Raw genomic sequence first — 8,918 nt, 5'->3', positions numbered from 1 at the left:
GTAGGGAAACAAGATTTCATGATAAAGGGTTCCTAAGGGAAAGATGATATGGATATGTATGTGTGAAAGAAGTGTGTGAAAGTGATACTAAGGTGAGGCTGCAAAGGTTATGGTGATGGAAATATATGCATGAAAAGTCAAAGATGATGACTTTTTAGGCTGGGTAAGCTAATGTGATGTGGATTCAAGCCCCCAAGTCTAACTCTAAATGGGTAGGGATATAGAGATAAGCATTGGATATTCTTTGACTCGATCATGCATAGATATGAATATGAATGTGGCCGCACCTCAATATGAGCACTACAAGAAAAATATTTATTTGCTGCTAATAATTTGCAGCGTTTTGTGCTATTCGCTGCAAATTAAAGTATATTTTCCCTTCTTTATAATTGAAATTATTAATTAGCAGGGCTGAAACATTAAATCCGCTGCAAATTAATCCTTGCCTATACCCCCTAAACCCTTATTCCTTGGTCATTTCATTACTCATTTTCTCACCCTTCACCGCCGCTCTCTTTCCTCTTTCTTCACCAACACGACTTCTTCTTTCTCAGTCACGTCACCGTCATCCTCTCCGACACTATTTCACCGTTATCTTCGCCGCTAATGCTTCACATTCTCTCCACCACTGTCTTCACTCTTCACCGTCACGTTCTCCTTTGATCCTTCTTCAATTTGCCCCTTGGTCTATCTCTTTTACATGGTTCCAATTCAAGTAATCTCTCTTTATCTCTCTATTTAAAGATTCTTTTTTATTTGAACCTGTTTGAAATTAAAATCTATGTTTAATTTGATGAATACAATTGTGCGATTATATTTAGATTTTATTATTGATTGTTCAACATAATTATTAGATTTGGTGTTGTATGTCATTTTATTTGATTTTTAAGCTTTTTGTAGTGATTTTGATCTCAGTGTTGTTTATTATCTTGAATCTGCGCTTTGCCTAACGTCGAAACAAGCAATCTAATGAAAGAAAGACGAGAACAACTTCTACGATTTCCAGCCAATTCATCGCCCTGCCTTAGCATCGATTCCTCCGCCTGTCGTCACCGCTACTGGCACTAACTCTTGGAATTTCCTCGTATCTAAGTCCAATTCTACTCTCATATTATAATTTCTCTATTTATTCTCTTTTTTAATTAATTGATTGAGATTTTTGTTTGTTTGAATTTTCTGGTAATTTTCTTATTTGATTGATGTTGGTTGATTGACATAATTTGTGTTGGTATATGAACTTTGGGATGAATGACGGAAACTATGTGATTTCTTTTGTTGTGGATGTTTTTTGTTCATTGGGGTTGGGAATTAGTGAATGCATATGAAGTTTGCTTTGTATAATCTCTAAGTTCTCTAATTTATGGCTAGGATATATAAAAAAAAATTTCTCCTTCTCGAATTTAATTTCCTTCTCTTATAAAATATTCAGTTCAATTCAACTCAGCTCAATCAGTTCAGTTCAGCTGAGTTCAGTCAATGAGAACAGGCCCTAAGTTTATCTCATTAGCACAAGTAAAAGTCTATATGAACAGATTCTGCCGGCCCTTTCATTAAAATGAAGCATGGTTTTACAGCTAACTTTTTTGATAATGAATGTAATTATAGTATAATACAGCTCAAAATTCAACTGTTTGAGTGAGCATAAGAAAGAATCATTGTAGTTTATTCAGCTTGGGCTATTTTCTTCATAGTATATCTCAATGTTTTATTAGCTGAGTTGATTATAATTACTCACTTGTAATTGTAACATTCAATTTTGACAAATTTTGATTTCTATGTGACAAGAAGGTAGTAGTTTCACAAAATTTTCAAACTTCCACGCCAATCTCGCTCATATTCGTAGAAGTCATCATCATACAAATATAAGCAAAATTTGAAAGATTTGAAACTCAAATTGAAAAATAGTAAAGACTTTTATGTATTCTACAGAACTTTTCCTGCCAAGTACCCTCTTTATTACTCAAGAACAACATAGAGAGGCAACTCAAACCCAGAAAATTCAAAATAAAAACCCAGATGCGAATGAATCCTGAAAAATTAAATTAAAAAACTAGTAAAAAATTCAAACTAACAAAACATTAGAAATTACCATAATAATTCAGAACTAAAGAATCCAGAAAATTAACCCCCCCCCAAAAAAAAAAAAAAAAAAAAAACAAGACAAATCACGAATTCGAAAAATGTATAACAAAAAAATAATCTTATCAAATGCAAATAATATGCAGAGAAAATTGAGCACAGGCAACGATATCCCAGGTTGAATGAAAATTAAAGAGATTTGATGAGAAATGAGGGTATAGCAGAGGAACTGGAATGACATATACAACAAATAGTTTAAGAGAGTACCTGAAATTTGTCAATATTTTTGCAAATTTGAGAGCAGTGGATGAATTGATTAGGTTAGGGTATAGTAGCGCTGCTCAAAACTGGTAGCTCATTCTCGTTTGACTCCATTGTAAATTTGTAACTTATAGCTTTTATACAATAAATCAATTACACACAAAATGACAATAATCAAATAATCAATCAAGAAATCAAATCAATTTTATATGAACCATGAAATAAAAAACCCCAACAACAAAAAATCTAACTCCACAGATTCAAAATCAATTATTCAATTATAATTCAAATAAGCAAAATAGCAATTATCATATATCAATTTAAAAATAAATTGAACTTACAATCTTATAATGTATCGAGTACTCGAGCAGACGGAAGCTCGGACTGCAGTCCTCCGGTCCGGTGTCGTGGCCGGTGGACGCTGCAGTTGCGTATCCGGAGTTGAGTTTGGGAATTTCGGAGAAAAAAATTAGAAAATGGAAGTGAAATGACTTTTTTTTTTTTTTTTTTTTTTTTTTTTTTTTTTGACAGCAGTAGAAAAGGGAAATTAACCCCTAAGATTGAGAAAATTCAAGTTTATGATGTTGATAAACTTAGAACGTTTATCAAATGGCATGGGATGTAATTAAATGCCTTGGGACTTGCAAAATCAGAATAAACAAATATTACTTTTGTTGGTGGTCCAGCTGGCTATTGTAAAGTAACTTGACAGTGTTACTTGTCAATCATTGACGGAGTTTGATAGTCATTATTGCAGTAACTCTTAAACTACTCCTTATTCTTCTTGTATCTTCTCGATCACAGTTTAAGGGAAGGACATCAATGGAGGACGATGATGAAAACCACCCTTTGGGTTAACAATGCCCTTTATTACTCTCTCTTTTCTTAGGTTTTTCATTAATTTCGGCGGCGAAGCCACCAGAAATAGTTGAATATGGCCATGGGAAGGAGGAGATAGAAAGAAATTGGTGGTTCGTTGGCACAATCATGCTGCCCATCTCCGTAAGTAGCAACCATCTCCTAGCACCACAATGAAAATAAGGCAGCAGCTCATTAATTTTTCCTTTTATCATCCCATCTCCTTGAATGCTGTTGTAATCAGGTTGCATCCATTTTAGGATATTTTGATCAGTGGACTTAATTTGCAGATGCCACAGCTTCAGCCAAGCTCCTTGCAGTCCATCTAAAACAGTTTGGAGAATGTCAGCCTCTCTATTCTGCCTGGCCTGCTGTAACTCCCCTTGCTCAAGAGTAGACCCAACCTGTTTCACAACCCAATGCCATTTAAATTCTCTTCCTTTGCTCCTGGTGTGATAGATCCCTAAGGTTGCAGTGTTGCAGACTCCATTCCCCGTCACTAATTCTAAGTTCCTAAGGTGGTGTTTGTCCTGCCTTGTATCAGTCCCCTTTTGTCTTTCAAAACCAGGTGGTTCGAATTGCCTATCATCAGAGTTTTGCAGCATCTTCCTTTCTGTGTCTTCCATCTTCTTGTGTGTGTTGCTCACTCTTCGTTCCATGCTTAAGATAGCAGATCCTGGGCTTGGCATTAAATTCTTAAAAATTTTATTATTCCTTGCTCCCCAAATGCAATCAAGACAAGCTAAGAAAAGTTGATAACTCTCTCCTAAATCTCTACCCTTATCACTCAGAATTCTCATCCAGTTAAAAATCCATTCTGCTAGTGGAATGTTATTTTGATTGCTCACATTAATCCCAAATCTGCAACCCTTCCATACATGACTAGCAAAGTTGCAGTCTCTAAATAAATGTTCCAACGTTTCCAGTTCACAGCTGCTAGGATCCTCATCTATACAGCACAAACTACAATGATGATGCACCCCCAATCCTCTTTTCTTCCTTTCACTGCCCAATGAGAGCGCTCCTTTCAAGATTTTCCATAGAAAAATCTTTTGTTTGGGGCTACCATTCTTTCTCCATAACTGTTTCCAGTTAATGTTGTGCGCCACGTTTATTCCTAGCTTCTTTTCCTGCCTCTGATTGTCCTCAAGGAGAGTTTTATATCCACTTCTAACAGTGTATATTCCACCTCTGTCTTCCTTCCAAACAATCAGATCATCATAGCCTGCATCCATAGCTTTGATTGTGGAAAATTTTTGAACTGATTCATCACTGAACCACTCCTTACAGGCATCTAGATTCCAGTCCCCATTCTCCTTCCTTAGTTTGGCAGCACAGTCATTATTTGAGCAGCCTTGATACCTCCAAATTGGGGGAGCACCATAGACCCAGGGATGGTGAATCTTAGCATAGCGACCACTACCTGGGGACCAAGCACATCCTTTCTCAGCATCTGCAGACCCCATTTGATACCATTCCAACCCCACGAGCCCAAACTTTTCCTACACCATGAGTCTTCAAAAAGAGAATGCCTATCAATGCCATATTTGGCACTAAACTCTGCTGATAAGCGATTCTTTATCATGGATGATACGCCAACCTTGTTTAGCAAGGAGGGCTTGGTTGAAGAAACGAGCATCTAGAAGGCCTAGACCCCCTTTCTCCCTTGTCTGAGTAAGATGAGACCAATTTTTCCAATACACACCCTTACCGTTTTTGTTGCCCAGCCACCAAAACCTTGCTACAATACTATTAATCTTTTTTAAAATTGTGGCAGGACACTTGAAAGCCGAGAGAAAATAGGTTCCTAAATTCGATAGCACTGACTTAATCAAAGTTAATCTGCCAGTTAATCTGCCAGCATGAGAAAGGAACAACGAGTTCCATGCATTCAGTCTCTCTTTCACCTTGTCCACTAAATTGCAGAAAATCTGCTGTTTCGAGGCCCCAAATTCCGAAGGTATTCCCAAGTATATACCAAAACTGTTACCTCTAGTAATACCAAGTATCTCACTGTGCTTCTTTATTTCCTCTTCATTCGAGTTTGGGCTAGCCAAAAAAACCGACTTATCCTTGTTTATCACATGAGGCCTTACAGTAGATGTCTAGCACTTTCTTCAGGTTTAAAACATTATTTTCCTCTCCTTGGAGGAAAAAAGCCGAGTCATCCGCGAAAAAGAGGTGACTAATCTTAGGAGCTCCTCGTGTAATATTAATTCCAGTAATGTTACCTCTTGCTTCTAAATCTCGAATTAGCCCTGGGAGACATTCCATGCATAAAATAAAGAGGTACGGGGACAGGGGGTCCCCTTGCCGAAGCCCGCATTTTGGATTGAACTTTTCCTGGGGTGAACCATTGATGATTACAGAGAAAGACACCGTCCTAACACAACTCATAATGGTTTTGATCGTTGGGTTTATATGAACCCCGCTGCCATCAATGATCGTTGGGGTTAATTTCCCTTTTCTACTGCTGTCACAAAAAAAAAAAAAAAAAAAAAAAAAAAAAGTCATTTCACTTCCATTTTCTAATTTTTTTCTCCGAAATTCCCAAACTCAACTCCGGATACGCAACTGCAGCGTCCACCGGCCACGACACCGGACCGGAGGACTGCAGTCCGAGCTTCCGTCTGCTCGAGTACTCGATACATTATAAGATTGTAAGTTCAATTTATTTTTAAATTGATATATGATAATTGCTATTTTGCTTATTTGAATTATAATTGAATAATTGATTTTGAATCTGTGGAGTTAGATTTTTTGTTGTTGGGGTTTTTTATTTCATGGTTCATATAAAATTGATTTGATTTCTTGATTGATTATTGTCATTTTGTGTGTAATTGATTTATTGTATAAAAGCTATAAGTTACAAATTTACAATGGAGTCAAACGAGAATGAGCTGCGCTACTATACCCTAACCTAATCAATTCATCCACTGCTCTCAAATTTGCAAAAATATTGACAAATTTCAGGTACTCTCTTAAACTATTTGTTGTATATGTCATTCCAGTTCCTCTGCTATACCCTCATTTCTCATCAAATCTCTTTAATTTTCATTCAACCTGGGATATCGTTGCCTGTGCTCAATTTTCTCTGCATATTATTTGCATTTGATAAGATTATTTTTTTGTTATACATTTTTCGAATTCGTGATTTGTCTTGTTTTTTTTTTTTTTTTTTTTTTTTTTGGGGGGGGGGGTTTAATTTTCTGGATTCTTTAGTTCTGAATTATTATGGTAATTTCTAATGTTTTGTTAGTTTGAATTTTTTACTAGTTTTTTAATTTAATTTTTCAGGATTCATTCGCATCTGGGTTTTTATTTTGAATTTTCTGGGTTTGAGTTGCCTCTCTATGTTGTTCTTGAGTAATAAAGAGGGTACTTGGCAGGAAAAGTTCTGTAGAATACATAAAAGTCTTTACTATTTTTCAATTTGAGTTTCAAATCTTTCAAATTTTGCTTATATTTGTATGATGATGACTTCTAGGAATATGAGCGAGATTGGCGTGGAAGTTTGAAAATTTTGTGAAACTACTACCTTCTTGTCACATAGAAATCAAAATTTGTCAAAATTGAATGTTACAATTACAAGTGAGTAATTATAATCAACTCAGCTAATAAAACATTGAGATATACTATGAAGAAAATAGCCCAAGCTGAATAAACTACAATGATTCTTTCTTATGCTCACTCAAACAGTTGAATTTTGAGCTGTATTATACTATAATTACATTCATTATCAAAAAAGTTAGCTGTAAAACCATGCTTCATTTTAATGAAAGGGCCGGCAGAATCTGTTCATATAGACTTTTACTTGTGCTAATGAGATAAACTTAGGGCCTGTTCTCATTGACTGAACTCAGCTGAACTGAACTGATTGAGCTGAGCTGAATTGAACTGAATATTTTATAAGAGAAGGAAATTAGGAGCTGAGCTGAGCTGAACTGAACTGAATTTCAACATAAGAGAACAGGCCCTTAAATGTATATTGTTGGCATGGATGATGCAATAACTCGCAAGTCCCGGACTTTCCAGTATAAGTCACATTTCTCAGGCTAGAATTTACCGTTGAAGGTACAAATGAGAGATAGACGTTGACAATAGTGAAAGCCATTAGAGAGTTTAGGGTTTGGGGAGGTCCACATGTATGTAATCTTACCCTTATGAGTGAAAACCCATTAGAAAGTGTTTATGGGAGACCCTCAAATATATAATTGTTAATTATGAATTAAATTGCCTTTGTTTTGTTTGCCTCATGACTTAAAATGTTAGAATCTTTTTTTTTTTTAAGCTCATGTTGCTCGAATAAGATGGAAGAATCTAAAAATGATGAGAAATTTGAACAAATGTGGTATATATTGTGGAATTAACTATGCACATTCAATTTATTGAAAATTGCTCACAAGTTTGATGAATTGTCATTGAGAATTTTTGGATTGTAATTTTTTACTTTGCTTAGTTCAATTCAATTATCTGCAATTAAATTCTCGTTCCTTGTATAGTGTCACCTTATTTTCACAGTTTGTGACTTGTTGGTTCAATACCTACAGTTTTTTCCGTCCGGCTTTTACTTGCTAATAGAGTAATAGGGTTCTAATTTTAGTTAGCAATCAAAGGGTTTTTAATCCAGTGAATATCTTGGTCTTCTTTTTTATTAAGCATTGTGGAGGCTGTGTTGGGGAGAAGGTGGTGGAAGTGGATGAAAGGGCAGAATAGGTGTTGCTGATGATTGTGCTTGTGGTCATTGAGGTCCATGAGGATAATAGAGTATTATATGCAGCCTTAACATAGTGTAATGTTTTTGTGGATAGGTACTGTACTCACTGTTACGATGATGCTCTTGAAGGACATAAAACCAGCTGCATCAAACAATATAGACACTAGATTCATACTGTTGGATAAAGGCAGGATATCTGCAGAAGGCCAAAACAAGACTTGTTTGGCACTTGTGGCAGATGAGACTGCTGCGGTTCATTTTCAGCTTTGGGGACAGGAATGTGATTTTTTCCAGACAGGCGATATCATCCACCTCTCCAATGGCATATTTTCTTACCAGCGTAAAAATCTATTGCTGAGAGCAGGCAAGAGAGGAAAGATTCAGAAGGCAGGGGAATTTACATTGTCCTATGTTGAAACACCCAATATGAGTGAAATTAATTGGAGTCCTGATCCCAACAATCGAAAGAAGTATATTCAGGGATCTGTGATTTCTAATTACTCCCACATCTTTCCTCCGGTTTCTTAGCTTTTGGATCCTTAAAATGTGCTACATAGTTGCCCATATCAAGCTTGCCTTCTGCGAGACTGACTTTGTTAAGCCTTCCTGCTGCATGAGTGACACATGATGACAAATGTTTGAGAATTCTTTCTTGTCACTCTATCTAACGAGCTGCAGGTTTGTGGTTATCTGCAAACTCTTTCAAGAATAAGAATGAAAATGTGTCAATTATGTCTGGTAAACTGAGCTGCTATAGGTGCATTAATCATGCTGCATATCTGCTATGGACTCTTTCAGTGACTTGATTAGACTCTATAATAACAGATCTTGTTGTCAGTAGGAGTAATTTTTTATTTCTGGCAGTCCCTTCACTGGTTCCGCAATGAAAATACTGGTAACATCACTCTGGTGGACACTACTGTTAGTGTATATACAGAGAAGAGAAAGGGAGAACCTTTTAGCGTGCACTATAAGGAAGCGATTATAGGAACAATAATCACTA

At 36.1% G+C, this 8,918-nt stretch overlaps 1 long non-coding RNA gene across 2 annotated transcripts; it reads left to right on the top strand.

Moving 5' to 3' along the window:
* Positions 1–304: 304 nt before the first annotated feature.
* LOC145624021 (uncharacterized) lies at positions 305–8,036 on the top strand. Of its 2 annotated transcripts, none has more exons than XR_014110358.1 (3): positions 305–715; positions 916–1,084; positions 8,010–8,036. It is a non-coding gene; the product is annotated as an uncharacterized LOC145624021 (long non-coding RNA). The 2 variants fall into 2 exon arrangements; XR_014110359.1 differs by having other exon boundaries at positions 916–1,092; positions 8,010–8,028.
* The last annotated feature ends 882 nt before the right edge of the window (positions 8,037–8,918 follow it).

Source organism: Chenopodium album, chromosome 3 (assembly GCF_948465745.1).
Source record: "Chenopodium album chromosome 3, dcCheAlbu1.1, whole genome shotgun sequence".
In the NCBI taxonomy this organism is placed as follows: domain Eukaryota; kingdom Viridiplantae; phylum Streptophyta; class Magnoliopsida; order Caryophyllales; family Amaranthaceae; genus Chenopodium; species Chenopodium album.
Note: the sequence above shows the minus strand (reverse complement) of the source record. Positions and strands in the feature narration are given on the sequence as shown.